The 21,674-nt window shown below is 37.8% G+C and overlaps 1 non-coding gene across 1 annotated transcript; it reads right to left on the bottom strand.

The window, feature by feature from the left end:
* Nucleotides 1-586: 586 nt before the first annotated feature.
* LOC136165643 (U6 spliceosomal RNA) lies at nucleotides 587-695 on the bottom strand. Its single transcript, XR_010662648.1, has one exon. It is a non-coding gene; the product is annotated as a U6 spliceosomal RNA (small nuclear RNA).
* Nucleotides 696-21,674: the final 20,979 nt, after the last annotated feature.

Raw genomic sequence — 21,674 nt, 5'->3', positions numbered from 1 at the left:
CTGATCCTGAAACCCATTAGAGAAAATAACACATAAAGTAATTTGGTGTTTGCAAATGTTTTAAATTGTCTTTTTGTTTAAAACAACTAGGGATTAAATGATAGCTAGCAGTCTGAAGGGCTCCCCGGTGGCTCAGCAGTAAAGAATCTGCCTGAAATTCAGGAGACACAGGAGATGCGGGTTTGATCCCTGGGTCAGGAAGATTCCCTGGAGGAGGGCATGCAACCTACTCCAGTATTCTTGCTGGGAGAATCCCATGGACAGAGGAGCCTGGTGGGCTTCGGTCCATGGGGCCACAAAGAATTGGACACAACAGTAGTGATTGAGCACAGCAAATCAGCCTGAAAGGGCTTCACCCTCCATAAAGGAAGAAAGGCTGAGAGAGTCAATATAAGTGCTTGGAGAGGAACAAATTTAATGTAATAATGATTATTATACTCAGCCCTTTGTTTTGAGTCAGACTCAGCTGATTTGACTTTGTTTTTATACTACATTTTTTTTTTTTTTTTTTTTGCATTTCAGTAACTTTATTGAAAGGTATATCCCTTAGTACCAAAACATAATGGGAGTTGGTTAGGTTACCTCTAAAAATATGGAACGCTTCACGAATTTGCGTGTCATCCTTGCGCAGGGGCCATGCTAATCTTCTCTGTATTATTCCAATTTTTTAGTATATGTGCTGCCGAAGCGAGCACTATACTACATTTTTATTTTGTAACGAAATAAATTTTCATTTGAATACTTTCCGTAAACTTCCTCATTGAAGTAAATGTTCTTTTTCTTCTATCAAATATTCATATTCACTCAGTGGCAAAAGGCTTCAGAAAACTCAACCTCTCAACCTCAAAGACCTTCAGGAAGAAGTAAAGTTTATATATTAGTTCTAAGTGAGGTAAATCTATTTTAAGATCCTTACTAACCAGGTGAAACAGGAAATGCATTATTCTTGACGATAAACATTTAATGGTTTAGGTTCTCCTCTTATGCAACGCTTTGAGCATTCGTCTATGGGATTACACAAAATAAAAAATTTATTTCTACTTATTCAAAAGTACCAAAAATCATTATTCAACCAAATGAGAATTTTAAACTTGTGACTGAGGTTTTACCTTTAAGCATCCTGCTGCCTTTTTCTTCCCAGTCATGTTTTTAAGTTATGAGATTTTCGTAAGCAAATTACTTAGCTCTAGGAGAGTCTTCAGATCTTTGTGAGCACTGTATAGATTTCAATGCCAGGAATTCTGAGCAAGATTTGGTACATGCAGACAACAAAACAGTCCATCCAGGTACAACTGAAGAAGCCAAGGGACCTGTCATATCAAGCATCAGTTCATAGTTTAAAGCCTGAAGACTGCATATGTCTAGAACAGAGAAGGAATCATATACAAAGAATGAAGGGATGAGTACAAAGTACCAAACCTTACAAAAATTACCAGCAATGATTGTTGCCAGTTCCATTTAAATCCCATGCCCTTGCTGAATTTTTCACATTTGACCAGAGGTGGGCTGGAGTTAAGTAAAGGGATTAAAGAGGAGTTGAGGGAATGAGTTTCAGCCAGAAAACACAAGAGAGGCAATCTGGCATCAAGTGTTCTCTTATCTTGGCTGATCTAATCAAAATTTAATGGGAGAGACAAAAAAGGCAACTTGTGTTCCACTGAGTATGGATGAGTGTTAACGTATCCTTAGTCATCAAAGACCTGGTCTGTCAGCCTCAATAGGCATGCAGACTGCATCTATTATTCCCTTAGTCTTTATCTGAGAAAAATCCCATTTTACACTAAAGGGTGAAAGTGATGTGCACTCTGTGGGCAGTTATTCATTTATCAGAGAATTTCCTAGTCTCTCTGCATTTTAGGTAAGTTCAAATGAGGGTATAATTATAAAGGTGTCCGCCTCTCTGGTCTGTGACTCAGAGCTGCATCTTGATGAAATGAACTGAAACAAAAAGCCAAATAAATCATCTGACTGCATTTTGAATACATTGTATTATCCTAAGTGGAAACTGCTTAGGTTAAACCGCTCTCAGAATGTTATCTTCAAGGAATGCATAAATCTATTTTCCTCCTATGCTTGAAATTGATTAATGTTGAAATACAGTCATTCATCTTCAAGATTGAGTATATGTGGAAAATGAAATCTTTTTAAGTTAAGATTCAAAACTTAATGGGGGGTGTTTTCTGCTCTAAGGGTGTATCCAATTTTCCTCGCTATAGCTTTGTCATCATCAAAACTGTCTACACTTGAGTAGATATTATACAAAGAAAGTTAGACACTTGCATAATTTTTACCTTCAAGAGTTGGCAAAATATAAACATCAGAAATTGTGCACTTAAACAAATTACTGTGGCAATTGAAACAACACACTATATATATTTCAGTTACCATTTCAAAATGATTCGGAAGAATATACATTTGTATCTTTCACAGACTTCTCTGAGGAAAATTCTTAAAAAGATGAGAATACCAGATCATCTTAGCTGTCTCCTGAGAAACCTGTATGCAGGTCAAGAAGCAACAATTAGAACTGGACACAGAACAATGGACTGTTTCAAAATTGAGAAAGGAGTGTATCTTGGGCAAAACGCTGGGCTGGATGAATCACAAGCTGGAATCAAGATTGCTGGGAGAAACATCAATAACTTCAGATATGCAGATGATAGCACTCTAATGGCAGAAAGCAAAGAGGAACTAAAGAGTCTCTTAATGAACATGAACGAGGAGAGTGGAAAAGTTGGCTTAACACACAACATTCAAAAAACTAAGATAATGGCAAAAACTCACTTCATAGCAAATAGAAGGGGAAAAAATGGAAGCAGTGACAGATTTTATTTACTAGGGCTCCAAAATCACTGCAGATGGTGACTGCACTCACAAAATTAAAAGATGCTTGCTCCTTGGAAGAAAAGCCATGACAAACCTAGATAGCATATTAAAAAGCAGAGACATCACTTTGCCAACTAAGGTCTCTAAAGTCAAAGCGATGGTTTTTCCAGTAGTCATGTGTGGATATGAGAATTGGACCATAAAGAAGGAAGAATTGATGCTTCTGAACTGTGGTGCTGGAGAAGATTCTTAGATTTCCTTGGACAGCAAGGAGATCAACAGTCAATCCTAAAGGAAATCAACCCTGAATATTCACTGGATGGACTGAAGTTGAAACTCCAATACTTTGGCCACCTGATGCAAAGAACCAACTTAGTGGAAAAGACCCTGATACTGGGAAAATTTGAGGGCAAGAGAAGAAGTAGGAAACAGAGGATGAGATGCTTGGATGTCATCACTGACTCAATGGACATGAGCTTGTGCCAACTCTGGAAGATAGTGAAGGACAGGGAAGCCTGGCTGCTGCATTCCATGGGGTGGCAAAGAGTTGGATATGACTTAGCAACTGAACAACAACAGCAGACTTCTGAAACTGTGCATATTTTTTCCCATTCTAGTTATAAGCACATTTTTCTACAGAAACAACCACACTAGAAGGTACAGAATAATTCTAGATTTTCCTTCTCTCTCACCTCTTACTTTCAATCATTAACTGTGCCCTATTGACTCTACTACCTAGAAATCTTTTCAATCGATCTTCTCAACTTCTATCTCCACTGGCTTAGCCTATGCGCTTAGCATTTATCTCCTGGAGTTCTTCAATATCTTTCCACTTCATCTAGCTACTTAATAATTATATTCAATCCATCTATAATATACCCAGAGCAAGATTTCCAAAACAAGGAACTTATTTGACTTCTCAGTTTATGATCCTCCAGTGGTATGAGCCCAAACTCCCGAGCATGGAAAATAATCCTTGCTCCTTCCCTTTCCTGCTACCACCTTTGCACATGTACCGAGAACTCCAGACGTACTAAACTTTCACAGTTTCTTAAATGCCCCACACATTTTCCCCTCCCTGTCATATTAAACTACACCTTCTCTTTTGCCTAAATTATCTTCTCTCTCATTTCCTACTTCTCCAGGAATGCATTCCCACCACGTACTCCTTCATATTCCTGAAGAAACTTTACTCTTTCTTTCTTCAGTATTGAATTCAAATGTTTCCTCTTGCAGAAGTATTCCATTTAACTCCAGGAGCCATTTTCTATGGTCTCTTAACGAATTGTTCCTACTTCTGCTATATTACATACTACATGGCGGTAATTAAATGTTCTCATGTTTGCCTCCTGCTTTGCTCTATCTTTGTATCCACAGAACATAATTGGTGCCTAATTAATGTTTAATTGATGACTAGTTGAGTGAATGAATGGATGGATGAATCTTCTCTGGCTATTTAACAAGAAATACTTACTGGTTAAATATTCCCATTAATGGGATTTTTGATAAGCTGTAGAATATAACACTTAAAATGAAACTTATTTGTAGATCTATTAGCATAGAATTATTAAGTACTAATAAACAGCAGTAAATAATCATGAAATCTCAATCAAACTTGCATAGCATCTGGTTCTAAATGCTTACTATACTTAAAGGTCTATTTAATTTCAATTTAGACTGTAAACTTCATTGAATACAAAATATTGATTTCCTGTAAACAAGTGCTTCTCAAATAATAATGTGTTCTTATTACCTAGTAATCAAATATAATATCACCTTAGGCTTCCTGGGTGGTTCAGTGGTAAAGAATCCACCTGCCAACGCAGGAGATGCAGGTTCAATCCCTAGGTCCGGAAGACCTCTTGGAGAAGTAAATGGCAACCCACTCCAGTATTTTTGCCTGGGAAATCCCATGGACAGAGGAGTCTGGTGGGCTACAGACCATGGGTTCACAAAAGAGTTGGATACAATATAGCAACTAAACAACTACATAATCCTACCTCATTCAGTTCAGTTCAGTTCAATTCAGTTGCTCAGTCATGTCCAATTCTTTGCCACCCCATGAACTGCAGCACGCCAGGCCTCCTGTCCATCACCAACTCCTGGAGTTTACTCAAACTCATGCCCATCGAGTCGGTGATGCCATCCAGCCATCTCATTCTCTGTTGTCCCGTTCTCCTCCTACCCTCAATCCCTCCCAGCATCAGGGTCTTTTCCAATGAGTCAACTCTTCGCATGAGGTGGCCAAAGTACTGGAGTTTCAGCTTCAGCATCAGTCCTTCCAATAAACACCCAGGACTGACCTCCTTTAGGATGGACTGGTTGGATATCCTTGTGGTCCAAGGGACTCTCAAGAGTCTTCTCCAACACCACAGTTCAAAAGCATCAATTTTTCGGTGCTCAGTTTTCTTCACAGTCCAACTCTCACATCCATACATGACCACTGGAAAACCATAGCCTTGACCAGACGGACCTTTGTGGGCAAAGTAATGTCTCTGCTTTTTAATATGCTATTTAGGTTGGTCATAACTTTCCTTCCAAGGAGTAAGCGTCTTTTAATTTCATGGCTGCCATCACCATCTGCAGTGATTTTGGAGCCCAAATAAATAAAGTCTGACATTGTTTCCACTGTCTCCCCATCTATTTGCCATGAAGTGATGGGACCAGATGCCATGATCTTAGTTTTCTGAATGTTGAGCTTTAAGCCAACTTTTTCACTCTCCTCTTTCACTTTCATCAAGAGGCTTTTTAGTTCCTCTTCACTCTGCCATAAGGGTGGTGTCATCTGCATATCTGAAGTTATTGATACTTCTCCCAGCAATCTTGATTCCAGCTTGTGCTTCTTCCCCCAGCGTTTCTCATGATGTACTCTGCATATAAGTTAAATAAGCAGGGTGACAGTATACAGCCTTGACATACTCCTTTTCCTATTTGGAAACAGTCTGTTGGTCCATGGCCAGTTCTAACTGTTGCTTCCTGTCCTGCATACAGATTTCTCAAGAGGCAGGTCAGGTGGTCTGGTATTCCCATCTCCTTCACAATTTTCCACAGTTTGTTGTGATCCACACAGTCAAAGGCTTTGGCATAGTCAATAAAGCACTCATACATTTACTTAATCTCATCCATCAAATCTTGTTCTCATCCTCTTCTAGTAAAAATTCCTATCTTTATTGGGGGAACTAAAGCTCTCTTTGTATGTCTTTATAACTTCTAATCAAGGATGGAAGGCAGCAAAGGTATGCTCAGTCAGAGAAGAAATAGACAGTAGGGAGGAGTTGTCTAAAGGCTGGTGTAGGCTCCATAGAGGAAAGAGAAATGACGGAAATATTTGATAAAAACCAAAAGCAAATGGCACTCCCTTAATACAAGTCATGGGCACCACAAATTATTATAAATGACTTGCATGTAGGTGAGGAAAGGCTGGTCTCATAATACTTTCTTTCCTATCTCCACATTCTAAATATTCTGAAAGCTTTTTTTTTTTTTTTACTTCCAAGCTTCAAGGACCAAAAAAAATTCCTAAATTTTCAGAATTTACAAAGCAGTAATTATTTTTTTACCGAGACCGTTTGGTACTAGATATACTTGTCCTGCCTGTTAATTTTTCCAAGTAAGGACATTAAAACAAAGAAATGAAACTCATTGATTATCAATATCAATTCATAAAATACTCTAATGCACAAAAGGGCTTAACACAAAATGCCTTAGTAAAGATGCCTGCACTGAAGTTAACGTTGTAAGAAACCAATTAAAATTCCATGAATGAGTAAGGATCCCACCGTGGGCTCACCCTAGACTGAATGCTGGTATCTGGTGTCACTCCTGTAATGATGGAAGCAGTACAGGTTCCTGACCTTAAAGAAGGACCAGTCACAGATAAATCAACTACCTGAGGGGACAGAGGGCAATAAATGAAGATTCAAAAACACAAGCCATGCACCTGGGTTTAGTAATGGTGATGCTTTCTTAAGTGTCAAGTAGATCTTTTTTATGATTACTAGAATCCAGAGAAAAGTATATAATGAAAATTAATACCATAAGATTGGTATTTACAAATATCCATTTGGTTTTAAAAATGCCATCATCAGCACTTCTATTTAGCTTTATCAGTTATCTTTCCCTGTTCACTATTGCTCCCTGACCTTTGGGGATATGCATTTCAAATCCTACCCATTCACCTTGTGTGAATCTCTGCCTCTCCAGGGAGCACTTCGCTTCACTTCTCTTTCCTCTTAAAGTTGAAATCAAAGTGATCTCTCTTCTTTTAGTTAGACATCCAAACAAACAACCAGCATTATGATAATTTAACTCAACTAATACAGTAATTTAGAAATAACAACTTCTCTGAACTCTGAAATTCAATCTGATTTGCAATCCAGATTGTTTATAATGATGAAGATAAGAGTATCCTTAATGTTATGCATATGACACCTTATAATAATGTTTATATGGTTAAAATATATACTTTCAGGAAAATGGCAACTACTAATGTCATGCTAAATAAAAACATTACCTATTAAATCTGCAGTTTCACTGTTTACCAACAATTTTGTCATAGAACATTATATTGACTAAGCACTAACATGCTTATGACTTGTTTACCTTTTTTTTTTTTTTTGCTGTAAGATAAACATTACTGTGAAATTAAAAAAAAAAAAAAATGGAGGGCTGCTTAACCAAGATCAAGGCACTCGCTCAATAGATACTTAGAGTTCTACTAAAGTTTTTCACCTGTTAACCTTATCTTTACTCTGCTCCTGAATCTGCCCACCTCCATCATCTCACATGCACACATCCGAATTAATCTATCTAGATCTAAAAGAAAAGAACAGACAAATCTTTGAAATCAGAAGAAACAGCTTCAAACCTTGGAACAATCATCTAACTTGGGTAAGTCTCAGTTTTCCCAAACTTAACTGGGAATTTCATCTATATTTCTCTACAAAGTTGTTTTTCCACTTAAAGGCAATCATATGTATGTTAATATTATGGAAAGTTTCTTTCTATCTTTCATTCAGCTTCAGGAATTTCAAATCCTTATCTGATTGTCTGGAAATGCATCCGATTCACTAGAAAGCAATAGCTTGTGAACTAAACCTCTTTCATAACATCATTTGTTATTTGAATGTTGTGCAGCATAACAATCCAATAGTAAGGAAAATAGATTATTTAAATAAATTGATTCATTGTAAGTGGTTCTGAGCAGTATTTCTGAGTAATAGAAGCAACAGAGTGTGAGCAACCCCAAGGAGAATATGTTGCTTAGACAAGGAAGAGCAGACAGGGTGACATGAGCTTTCTGCATGTACAACAGTCTGAGGTCAAGATACCTTAGTCTCAAAGACTAACAAACCTGATTTTACCTATTCATGACCTAAATCCAACTTAGGAACAGTCTTACATTAACTGAACTTAAGAGGTTTGAGTTTAAAACCAGAATGCCAAGTTTCTCTATGTTGGAGGAGAATTATTCTTGTTGATATGAAAGACACTGGGGTCCTCTCTTCAACATGAACTGACTGCCCCTATAGGCAAATCTGAAGAATGCCAAATTTGAAACTGGGATACCACCTTGTTTATTTAATATGAAAACTTTAATCTGTAACTGTCAAAGGCACTGGACAGGTGAAATTCTGTAGTCAATATATTATTTCTTGGTAAGTAAGCTTCACAAAAATCTAAATAGTGATTAGAAGACTCCCTGGTGAGTATGGGGTCAGAGTAAGTGAAGTGTGTGACCCAATACCAGTAAACCTGTGAATCATGTAAAGAAAGTTTATACTTTCTTAGTCCATTCTACAGTCATAACCACCACCTGGACCAGACAGTTGTTGTAATCTCGAACAATGTGTTCCTGCCTATGGGTGACTGCAGCTAACATCTGCCTCTTCCCATGGGTCCATGACTGATCTACCTCCCCACTGTCTATTACGGCCCCTCAGTAATGTATATTAACACCTTTAAGCAGAGTACAGGTAAGTCTTAACAGGCTTGGTGCCTGGCTGTCTCTAAACTGTGACAATATTGCTCTGCTTTTAACTGTGGATTTTAAAGCTTAACTCTTAAAGGACAATTCTGCTTTGTTAAGTTCCCATTATTGGGGAAAGCCTGAAATCCTCATCTTCCGAAAAACAGCAGACCCAGAAGGTGGGATAAAATGAGTATGAGGAATCAAGAAAATATCTTAATCTTTAAATGGGGAGCATCTACAGAAAGAAGAAGTGGGGGGAAAGAGGAGACAAGGAGGAGAGCAACAAGAACATTCTAATCATGGAAGCTTTCAGATTTGGGGCTTACAATTCTCTATAGTACATATCTATAGAAAACATACCACCATTTCCAACTCATAATAACAAACTCCTAATTAAATTGAATCTTAGTTATTCTGCTGTAAGGTTACACATGTAGGGATATGAAATATTCAAATCTCTTTGACCTTGGTCAAATGTGTCATCCTTCATGGTCAGCTTACAGACCAAAATCACATCCCAGCGATTCAAAAGGGCAAATCTAAGAAGCAGCAGAAACAGAACTGCTCCTTCTTTCTGCCCCTTTCTATGGAAAAAAAAAAAAAAAAAAGAATGAATGTGTATAGGAGCTCTCACACCACAGGATATCCCCCAGTTACAGAGTTCAATAAAAGGATTTGCCTGTAGGGCCTCCTGAACATAGCATGTCATCTTGTTGGCTTGTTTGAATTCTCTTTTCATTTGTAACTCTTATGGACCTTTTGATCACCACTGTCTACTTCTGCAGTGGTTCAATACTTGCAAGATGCCAGAGGAATAGAAATCTCAAAGTCCTGCAGTGAATTTATTTAAAAGATATGAGTTTTCAGATTGCCTAGAAAGATATACAAACCTCTACAATAATAATAGGAAAAATTCCATCAAAAAATATACTTCTGTGATGCAATACGACACCTTCTGTGGACATATAATAAGGCTATCACCATTTCTTAACCTGACCAACTTTCTGACCTACCAAAACAATGACATCATGAAGAGTATTCAGTAGCTTTATCTCAGTGTCCCCATTTTTCCTCTGACCTTCCCCATCACTACTCTGAAACTGAAGAAGGTTTGTACTTTTCAGTGAAAGGAGATACGCATTTATTTTCTGAGCACTACTGCTCACCATTTTCATTAGTTAACACACCATCCTGCCTGTATAAGAAGCACCTCTTGCGAATGAAATTCTACCAAAATACCTTGCAAATTTTATTATCTTCTTTGTGAAGTTGCTTGAAAACCTAACCCTGCAATGTCTTTCTACAGTTATTGTCAATCCTTTTTTGAACTGACTTGTGAGCTGATAAGAATAAGAATAAGAAGAATAGAAAGAAATTGCTTATTTCCACTATCTTTATCCTATTCATGTAGAGGAGGATCTGAAATATAAAAATTAAAAAACATAGCTAGAGAAATCAAGAAGGGGACCCATAAGGCTTAGACAAAGGAATATAGGCCTGTATGTCATCAAACCAAGAGAAGAGGATATTCAGGACGACAGCTCTCCTTTCTTAACCCACCCCACGGATAAAGGTCACATACGTGATCTGCTCCAGGCCACTGCATGCGATTAAAATTAAGCTCAGTGCTCTCACTTAGTTATAATTCCAGCCCTTCCTCTCTCACTCTGAAAAGCAAACACAAGTCAATGAACATGACATTATTATAGGGATAACCTTGAATCCACTATAATTTATAAGACAGCTAATCTTTCAAACACTTGAACACCTGACACCTTACAACTGATCTCCATGTGCTGCTGTGCCATGGGTAAACCTTGAGTTAAACTATAACACGCATTACTATTCACAAAGGATGTGATAGGGATTGCATGATATAGAAGGTCTGGTTTGTAACTTAAGAAACCTTCAGGATCTGCAGTGAATTCAGTTTTTGCTTTGCTTAGCTGTGTAGTTGGGTGGGAACTAGAAAACAATTGTATAGGAACAGAGAATGAAAAGGGTGAGAGAAAAAGAACTACCAATCTGTCTATTACACAGAATGATGGATTTGTGCACTGGAGAAAGAGCAGGATGCAGGGGAGAAAAAATTATTCAGTAATCAAGCATTTCCTTTTGAATTGTTTGATGAGTTTGCACTGGCTGTCATTTTTCTGCCTGCACTGGTATAATGCTTCATGAATACTATCCCCTCGGGTTTCTCTACAAATGCAAGATGTGTTTCTTATAAGATTATTCCCCAGAGCCTCATTCTGAAATAAACAGTTCATTGCTTATAGAGTTTTTATAGAGTAAGTTCTCTTTCAGTAGATGTAAGACTCAAAAAAAAAAAAAAAAAAAAAAAAAAGGAACTGATTTAAAACAGCTCCTATACTCTTTTATCCCCAAACCATGGGGTTTCTAACTTCCTTTTTCTAAAGTGAGTCCTAAGGCCCTCTTACCCCTTCATTTGGAAAACCACACTATCCTTATGCAAATTGTTTGGTTCCTAAATGCAATTGCCTGCCTGTCTATAATATTTTACAGTATTTTCTCAACAGTGTATAATAAAGTCACACAACATACAAATCATTAGCAAAGCTCCTGGTGCCATAAGTAACTTCTTAGAATTTTTAATCACAAAGAAAATTGACTTTAACTCATGGCACCTCCAACTTTGGCCTTTAAATTCTGTTCCTAAACCCTCTGCCTTTGAAGATCTCACCTTAAAAATGAAATGGACACCTGGTTGGTGTGCTTGCAAAATGCCTGCAAGCAAGAAATATAGATCCCTAACATTTATTTTTATGATCATTGTGTTCAGTACTTTTCTCTTTACCATGCTATTCACTTTTTAAGTCCTACGTTAATATGATATAAAACATCCATTTATAGTCCAAAGACTCCAATAACCAAGTAGAATAAACCATTTTCTCAGACCTTATGGAAAACGGAGAAAATAGTAAATCTACTTTGAGAATAATGAACTTAAAAAAAAAAAAAAGAATAATGAACTTCTACTGTGATAATATAGCACAGACCTAAAACAAATCTTTAAATAAGTTTTACTCAAAAAAAAAAAAAAAAAAAACTGTTAGCCCACTATTTTCCAGATCCTGAGTTGAGCATTTATCATGCAAGTAGCCAAGATATGAAGGCCCAAAATAGACATTTTGTCATTTACTTTGACCATCTAAACTCTGTTCAGTTGCTCTAGAGCAGAATTTACTGGGAGAAACTTATTCAGGGAGGGTCAATAGCGGAATGTGAGTCCTTCCTTGCTCCTCCCATTTTGGCATAGCAGTACATGGAAATTTGACAGAGTTGGACATCAGACTCTAGGATAACGTCTCCTTCAGTTGTGGGGATTTTTAAGCTACATCATTAGGGAAGCCCTGATCTTCCCCTGTTGGGTTTAGGAACCAGGACTCAATAGCAATACAATGTGCTAATAACATGTCTCTAACCCTCTGTTCGGAGGAGGCAATGGCACCCCACTCCAGTACTCTTGCCTGGAAAATCCCATGGACAGAGGAGCCTGGTGGGCTGCAGTCCATGGGGTCACTAAGGGTTGGACACGACTGAACGACTTCACTTTCACTTTTCACTTTCACGCATTGGAGAAGGAAATGGCAACCCACTCCAGTGTTCTTGCCTGGAGAATCCCAGGGATGGGGGAGCCTGATGTGCTGCCCTCTTTGGGGTCGCACAGAGTCGGACACGACTGAAGTGACAGCAACCCTCTCTTGACAGCCCAGCGTTCACAGCTTGGGCAGGGGGCCACCCGTGAGGCACAGCGTGTCAGCAACAGAATCACCAAATGAGTACTCTTGAGTGGCAAAGCAACCATCCCCAATCTGGCATGATTTTGTAGTTAACCAGGTTTGATTTCCTAAAAGCACTGAACCATAGCCTCCTTCCACTGAAATTCGAAGTGGACCATTGTTTTTCTGGTGAAAAAATCTGTAGAATTAGTACTGGATTCATTCAACTCCCCTTCCTGTTCTCAAATGATGGAAACTGGGGTTCAAGTTTTGTCCTTGACCTTAACTGTCCTAAGCATGAGCCATAGCCAGTATTCTGGAGTTTTGCAGGGAGGTCAACTCCTTTCCTAAGAGGCCAGCCAGCACATGATCAGTGTTAGGTAAGTTAACCCTTTCCTTTCAGTAAGATATTATATTATATAAGGCATTAAGAATTTTATCATACATTATCCCTATCCTAGAAAAGCTTGCAGATCCAGTGTAAACACTGGTGGCACTGGGATGGTTTAGCATCAGCAGAGAAGACCCGCTGCAGAGGCATTGCTTGGAATCTATCCATTTCAAAATTGATAGTTACCTCATTTCATTTTAGCATGATCACAGTGCATGGAGAAACTAGCTTGCTTTTGTCATTCTCTGAATTTTCTTTAACACTTCATCCTTAGTATGAAAGACTTAAAATCAGTCAAAATGACGTAAAACATTTTAGTTGCTATTTACTGAAACTGTTGTTATTATTGAAGGTTTGCTAAATGGCTCCCACAGCTCTGGGTTGGGCAAGAGAAAAAATTTCAAGGAATGAATATATGAAGACTATCCCTAACTCCCAATACTTTTGGTCCTATATTCATCACCTAATCTCCTAGCATCCTGATTGCCTTATTTACAAAATGAGAAAAGCAGAAGAGCTTATGCATCAGAATGCCAGAATGTGTATACAGTGATGAGTATTTTTATTTAACCAACTTGAGTGAGATATGTAAATTATAATAGGCAACAAGTTAGAATGTTTTCCAATATGTATCTTTGCCCGAGGAATTTTCTCTCCTCTCCTAGACATCAAGCAGAAACATTTAATGTTTAAATCACATTTCCTCTCTGACAGAAGTCTTTTCAACCTAGCATTTAAGTTGGGTTGTATTTTTGTCTTTGTATAAACCTCTTCTGTATAATAAGGTTACAAGCTTCTGAAGGGCAAGTGATGTTCCTAATACTTTCGTGTGTCTCTAAAATGACTAATGCATTCCTAAGGCCACAAAAGAAACTGTTCAGTTATTTGTTGAGTACCACACTAGACAGCTAGGAAGATAGCATGTTTCCTTACACTACATCCTCACACACTTACATTATCAGGGACAAACCTCCAAGACTTCAGCCATTCATTGCTAGAACCAAAACACTGCTACTTTATTTTAGATGGGTGGCTGATGTCAGCAGGATCATAATTACAACTCTCTGAGCCAAACATCAGGAGGTTAATAGAGGCTGTTGTTGGAGAGAAAAACATCCTGTTGTTCTTCGCCTCCAAAATATCCCAGCAGGAATAAGGACCTCCTAGCAGATGAAGAGCTGGAAAGAAGGTCTCCATTTGCAAAACAATTATCTCATAATCATACTTTCTGTTACCCCCATGGTCCGATGAATGGGCTAATAAAAAAGAGTACTCCTAAGAATGGTTTTATTTGCTTCTCAGCTCTAAAAATACAATGTCCTCATTGATACCAATGACAGAAGAAAATAGTTTCATCCCCTGTGGCCATTAGCTTTTTCAGCTCTTACTTCCAGTGTTAACTAACTTTTTAGAGATAATGAACATTTTTCTAGGTCAGAGGTGTAAAAGTAGCTAGCCCACTATTTATTACATAGCACATTCAATGCAATAGTGGATTTTTATCTATCAAAACAATACTACGCATAAGTCCTGGGGGTAATAATGTATAGCATAAAGAACTAGTCAATACTATTTAATAACTTTATATGGTGACTATTTCAAAATGTATATAAATATTTAGTCACTATGATATATATCTGGAACTAATATACTTATATACTATGTATACTTCAATTAAAAAAATACTGCCAACTTTACCAATCAAACTTTCTGGTGGGTTTTGCTATCTTCACAAAGCAAACTAATATACCTTCACCTGAAGAACTCTGGAGTGTTTTGAGATTCTCCCATTTAGCTTTGCTAAAGAGCAAAATGAACGGCATTAGGCTGGTTAATATCTGTGAGAGGGAGACAGATGATGGCAAAGAACATGAAGAGTAGAGAAGACTAAAAAGGAAAATGTCATGGCTACCCATCATCACTCATGTTGTCCCATCCACATACTCAGCGTTTCTTTATATTATACTAATCCTTCTTAATCTATTTACTCAATTTAAATCTTAGACTATTTCAGTTCAGTTGCTCAGTTGTGTCTGACTCTTTGCGATCCCATGGACCACAGCACGCCAGGCTTCCCTGTCCATCACCAACTCCTGGAGTCCACCCAAACCCATGTCCACTGAGTCGGTGATACCATCCAACCATCTCATCCTCTGTTGTCCCCTTCTCCTCCTGCCCTCAGTCTTTCCCAGCATCAGGATCTTTTCTAGAGTCAGTTCTTCACATCAGGTGGTCAAAGTATTTGAGTTTCAGCTTCAACATCAGTCCTTCCAATGAATATTCAGGACTGATATCCTTTAGGATGGACTGGTTGGATCTCCTTGCAGTCCAAGGGACTCTCAAGAGTCTTCTCCAACACCACAGTTCAAGAGCATCAATTCTTCAGCACTTAGCTTTCTTTACAGTCCAACTCTCACATCCATACATGACCACTGGAAAAACCATAGCTTTGACTAGATGGACCTTTGTTGGCAAAGTAATGTCTTCTGCTTTTTAATATGCTGTCTAGGTTGGTCATAATTTTCCTTCCAAGGAGTAAGCGTCTTTTAATTTCATGGCTGCAATCACCATCTGCAGTGAATTTGGAGCCCCCCAAAATAAAGTCAGCCACTGTTTCCACTGTTTCCCCATCTATTTCCCACGAAGTGATGGAACTGGATGCCATGATCTTAGTTTTCTGAATGTTGAGCTTTAAGCCAACTTTTTCACTCTCCTCTTTCACTTTCATCAAGAGGCTCTTTGGCGCTTCTTCACTTTCTGCCATAAGGGTGGTGTCATCTGCATATCTGAGGCTATTGATTACTCAATAGATTTTCTTCATGTCAATGTATGGCAAAAACCACTACAATATTGTAAAGTAATTAGCCTCCAATTAAGATAAATTAAATTTTTTAAAAAAAGCGTTAGTCATTCAGTCATGTATGACTCTTTGTAACCCCATAGATTGTTAACCTACCAGGCTCCTCTGTCCTCAGAATTCTCCAGGCAAGCATACTGGAGTGGGTTGCCATTTCCTATTGGAGGGGATCTTCCTGACCCAGGGATCAAACCCAGGTCTCCCACATTGCAGGCAGATTCTTTACCATCTAAGCCACCAGGGATGTTCATTTAAAACAACAGGTTTGGTGGCCTTATTTTTTATAAATTTAAGGAGCTGCTCAGTTTGTGTTAAACAATAGAGTTAGCTAATGTTCTGAGTTCTAAGACCCTATCAGTTTACTCTTAAACATTGTGTCCAACAAACTGTCATCTGCTACATACATCCTGCTCAAGTCAAATCAAACTGAATGTCGTTTTCCATCCTTGCTCATCATGTGGACGAGTCACTGATCAAGATGTGTTAATATATAGGATTTGCTGTCCTCTGCTGGCTGTCTAGGAACCAGCAACTTTTTGAACAGGAAAAATTGAGAGGTTAACTCACTTGTCTAGTCTGAGATTCTAACTAAAAGGAAGAAACAAATTTACACACAGTCTGATATTATAAATAAAAACTAAAAGCCAAAACTTAAAAACAAAGAAAAAACAAAAACAAAATCAACACAATTTTATCTTACTTTAGTATAAGTAGAATTCTATGATCTGCATTTAAATAACTAAACTTATCTTGCTGAAATATGGTAGTTTGCGATAGCAACAGTGAAAATAGTGAGCAGTTCTGATACCTTTTTATGATGGTGAATGTTTAGTTGGCAATGAACATGCTTCTCAAACATTAAAACAAATATAAAAAATTACTTCCTGTTTCTGTATCTGCAAATGTTTACCCCACCTCTCCTCACATTGCTGAATTCTGGAAATAATAAAACACGGCAGGCACTGTACAAATGTCATTTTCCAAAATCTATCTAAATGTTACCCTTATTTCTAAACATAACATTACAGTAAAATGACTATAATTAAGTTATTCTAAATATTTGTAGAACCCTTAGGATTTAGACACACAATCAACAATTTTTTATTTGATTCTCCACATATAAGGTAAAATACTTCCCATTTTATAGTTTTGTTATTTTTCAGAACATTCTTCCTAAAGTTATGAAATATCACTAGATGAATTTCCCTATACCCACGCCAGTTAACTGATTAGGAGCAAACATATATTTTGACAACTCCTTTTAACTTGAATACAAAATTTTATAATAGAAAATCTAACATGCTCTAAAAGGATTGATTTTTTAGTTACCTTAACACACTGAGGTTAAAAAAAAAGAGAGAGGCTAAATTATGAAACAGATTGAGCCATCAGGTGAGGGAAGTTATTTCTATCATGTGCAGCTTACAAAAGGAATTTCTTTGAAGTGCCCAGTAGGTTGGGAAGATGCCCCTGGAGAAGGAACTGGCAACACACTCCAGTATTCTTGCCTGGAGAATCCCACGGACGGGCTGCAGTCCCTGGGGTCACAAAGACTCGGACACAACTGAAGCAAATGAGCACCGCACAGAAAACTAAACGCACAGAAGCAGCTGTCTGTGTGGTTTTTACATCGGCTCAGAAGTGTGATTATAAGTGAGAATGAGGTTCGTGATCACTTTCTCTAGGAGAGGCTAACATGGAAAGAAAATAATCACTATTAGCATCATCAGCCACCAACCTAACTACCTTTTACCGAGCATATTCTACACGTCAAATAGACTAAATACTTTCCCTTTACGACTTATTTAACTCTCACGACAACGTGTTAGTTGCTCCATTGTGTCCAAATCTTTGCGACCCCATGGACTGCGGCCTGCCAGGGTTCTCTGTCCGTGGAATTCTCCAGGCAAGAATATTGGTTGTAGGTTGCCATTCACAACAATATTCCTGGGCAATTATTATCACCTCCATTTACAGATGAGAAAATTGTGGCACAGACAATCTAGGTGTCTTGCCACAGATCATACCTTACGAGTCAGTGTCGGGGGCGGTTTCCAACCCTAGGTTGGCACTGAGGTTCATGTGTTTTTTAGTTAAGTGATAGTTCTATGTATTACAAATGCTTTGTTTATTACCAACATAAATATATCAAATATTGAAGAGAAGTTTAGTCATTAAAAGTTTTAAAAAGACTCCTTTTTACTGTGTGTATGTATGTGTGTATGTAAATCCTGAAGAAAGGACACACAAAAGGCCAAGTGAGATCATTAATTTTAATTATTCTATTCCTATGCACTCTACCAAATAGCTCTAATAAATATGAAAAGTCTTTTGTTGCTTAGGAAACAAAAAGCTGTTTGAGCAACACCAGAACCATCCTTCAGATTTGCTGAGTCACTCGATTTGAAACATCTTTTATCCTTAAAGGTCATATTTTTGGGGGCATTAGTTCTATGTAAAAAGAAGTCAGTCTTGAAGAGAATCCTCAAAAGCTTGAAATATGACCCTCTTGCTGAAAAAAGGCATTATTTAGGATTTGTTTAAAAAATCTACTCTTTTGAAAGAAAGATTTAAAATAAACTTACCCTCACCATATACACACATTCAAATTAAGTTCTTGCATTTTTCTTCTGGATAAAGCAATCATATAAAGTATAATGAGAAGATCAGCTAGAGTCAGAATCTATAAAATCCCATGTTCTCTGAGATTTCCTAAAAAAAAAAAAAAAAGTAAGAAAAAAAAGGAGTAACACTGTTCCTTGTTGAACTATGTCAAAGAAAAAAACACTTTACAAAGAGTTTACTTAATGGGACCTGAACTTATGCTGAGAATTTGAGTCTGAAAATATGATTAAAAGCAAAGTGGACTTTCCACTACACCTTGTCTTAGAAGGCATCTTCTAAGTGCTTGCAATGTGCTCTCTTTGCTCTAGTAAACCCTATGAATCATTGATCTATGTTGTAGCTAAACAAGATGCTTTGCTTCACCTCCCTTTTGTCAGCATACAAAAGCTTATGTCAGGAAAATTTTCTGAGGTAATCAATCCTAAGGAAAAAAAAATGAATCAAGAAGAAAAGATCATGAATAAGTGCTTTATAGAACTATTTAAATTCACTGTTTTTAACATTGCCATATCTGCAAAGGCAACATTTCTTCCATCCTGTTTTATAGTAATTGATTTTTAATTAGAAAACAACTATGATTAAATCAATTCATCATCCAAACTCGTGTTTTACTATCCATTCCATCACTGTTTAACCTACTTATTACCAATTTCCCATGGACTGTAATTAACCAAAGTTTTTCTTTGTCCCCATTAACTCCAGTTCATCAAGGTTACTGTCTGCTTATTATTCACCTTAAAAAATCATTTTAAATCATGAATCATGTTGAAGGAGAAAGAGATAGCTGAAATATATCTTTTTGGAAGATATAAAGTGATGACAAAAACTCTTACCTATAATAACAAAGTGTTACTTAATAAAATACCAGAGTTTGAATGGAAATCACCTCTAGCTTTATGCTACTAATGCACACTAATTCTTATTTCGTGTTCACTGTATTTTGAGACAGACTCTTTGCTAAGTACTACACATGCATGGATACAATCTTCACAGGAATATTATAAAATAAGCACTACTAAGAGCAAAGTAATAAAAGGTATTTTAAATTGCTTAGCTAATAAAAGACAATACCAGGACCTGAGTCTGATCTGACTGACTCCATAATCACTCCATTCCTCTACTGTAGAGTTATTATAAGATTCTCCTTTAGAGCTGTGTATATTTAGTAGATGAACTAGCATTTTGTCTAGAATAGGCTGGGGGTGTGTGTGTGTCTTTAAAGCATTTCTACAGTTCATCTTCCTTACATATGATTCCTTACTTTCCATAAAATCTTATTCCTTTTTAAGTTGCATATTTTCTTATCTGCCAACTGATTTTAAAAACTGACTGCACTGACAGAGTGACAGGTGCACATTCATCTGTGAAGGACTGTACTTTGTTCAGGCCAGTTAGATGGCAAACCATAGAAATCCACCTCATACTGGCTTAAGAAATAAGGGGAATACATTGGTGTGTATGACCAAACCACAGGCGTCACAGAGATGGAGTGAAGACAAGCAGAAATGTAACTCTATGAGTTTCTCTCAACATCTGTGATCTCATTTCTCTAGTTTCTCTTGCCTGAGACTACCTTCTCGATGCAGTAGGATTGGTTGTCGGAACCTCTGGGCCCCAAAGCCTGAAAAAAAGTGAAAGTGCTAGTTGTTTGGTTGTCTCCAACTCTTTGGGACTCCATGGCCTATAGCCCACCAGGCTCCCCTGTCCATGGGATTTCCCAGGCAAGGATACTGGAGTTGGTTGCAATTTCCTTCTTCAGGGAATCTTTCCAACTCAGGGATCAGACCTCAGTCTCCTGCATTGCAGGCAGATTCTTTACTGACTGAGCTACAAGGGAAGTCCATGATCCAAATATAACTGAATCTTTTTCAATGAATTCCCTTTATCAAACGATGATACACATTTACCATCAGGTAATTTGTACAGCTTTAATAGGGAAAATGTTTCTATATTTTTTCATGGAGATTTAAAAAAAAAAACAATAATTTTCAAGACCAGTATTATTACTTTTGAGCTCTGCAAAGAGATAGTGGTTACAAAAAGAAGTTTCAGTTGGAGTAGACAGAAGATTGTAAAGAGGCAACCCCGGGAAGGATCTCTTCATAGAAGGCATGGCTGGGAATCCCACTCCCTCATGCCTCATCTTAGATCAAAGTAGCTGGCTAACTATAGAGGTTTAGTTGATTGGATCTTCACTGGGATTATACAGAGAGGCCTCTGGTAAAGAGCTGACTCATTGGAAAAGATGCCAATCCTGAGAAAGACTGAGGGCAGGAGGAGAAGGGGGCGACAGAGGATGAGGTGGTTGGATGGCATCATTGACTCAATGGACATGAGTTTGAGCAAACTCCAGGAGACGGTGGAGGACAGTGAAGCCTGGCCTGCTGCAGGTCATGGGGTCACAAAGAGCTGGGCACGACTGGACAACTGAACAACAACATTGCCTTGGCATCAGCTTGAACTCTAAGAATTTATCAAAGTCAAGGATGCAGGAAAAGCTTCCCATGAACGAGATATGGACAACTTGGGTAAGTGAACTTATTCCTATTCAAGAAGTCAGGGATGGAATTCAACAAAGAGTATAAGTCATCCAGGAAACCAGACTGAGGGGCTGTGGCCACCAGAAGACAGTCTGCACTCAAGATACAGAATCTGTACACAGAGAAGCCCAGCACAAGTGATCTATAATCACTTGTGACTACAGCACTGACCCTAATGTTCAGCCAAGTACAGAGTCAAAGTCTCTGGAGCAGATGGATCTGCTGCTAAAAGTCAACAGTCAAGAGAGAGTTTTTTTCAATCCAGCTACACAAAGGTCACTGGGCAACTTGGTTGGCAGGGAAATGAACTGGTCAATCAATTTAGCTTCAATAGAGTGCAAAAAAAATGCTAAATTCTTGCTGTTTTTAAAACAGGCACTAGACAGTACATTGTGTAGTGCTAAATTTAATGTGTTCAGGGAACTTACTTCAGCTTAAGAGTCAAATTGCTAGAGAGGATACGATGGAACATGATAGTTGCATTTTTCTAATCTATGCACAGACTCCTTAGGTTTACACTCCAGACAGCTAGTATCTAGGATTTCATGTTCATAATTTTCCTTTTATCCAACTGTAATAAAGTAAGAAAACTTGAACTCCCACATCCACAGATTGATCTCTCTCTCTCTCTCTTTTTTTTTATTCACGTGGCTTTTTGAGTCTTTCTTCATGCAGAAAGTTAGGAAAATTGAACCGTCTCCCTCTAATGACCAAACCAAGC

The sequence above is a fragment of the Muntiacus reevesi genome, chromosome 3, assembly GCF_963930625.1.
Source record: "Muntiacus reevesi chromosome 3, mMunRee1.1, whole genome shotgun sequence".
Lineage (NCBI taxonomy): Eukaryota > Metazoa > Chordata > Mammalia > Artiodactyla > Cervidae > Muntiacus > Muntiacus reevesi.
The sequence above is the reverse complement of the archived record's forward strand: the minus strand, read 5'-3'. Positions and strand labels throughout refer to the sequence as shown.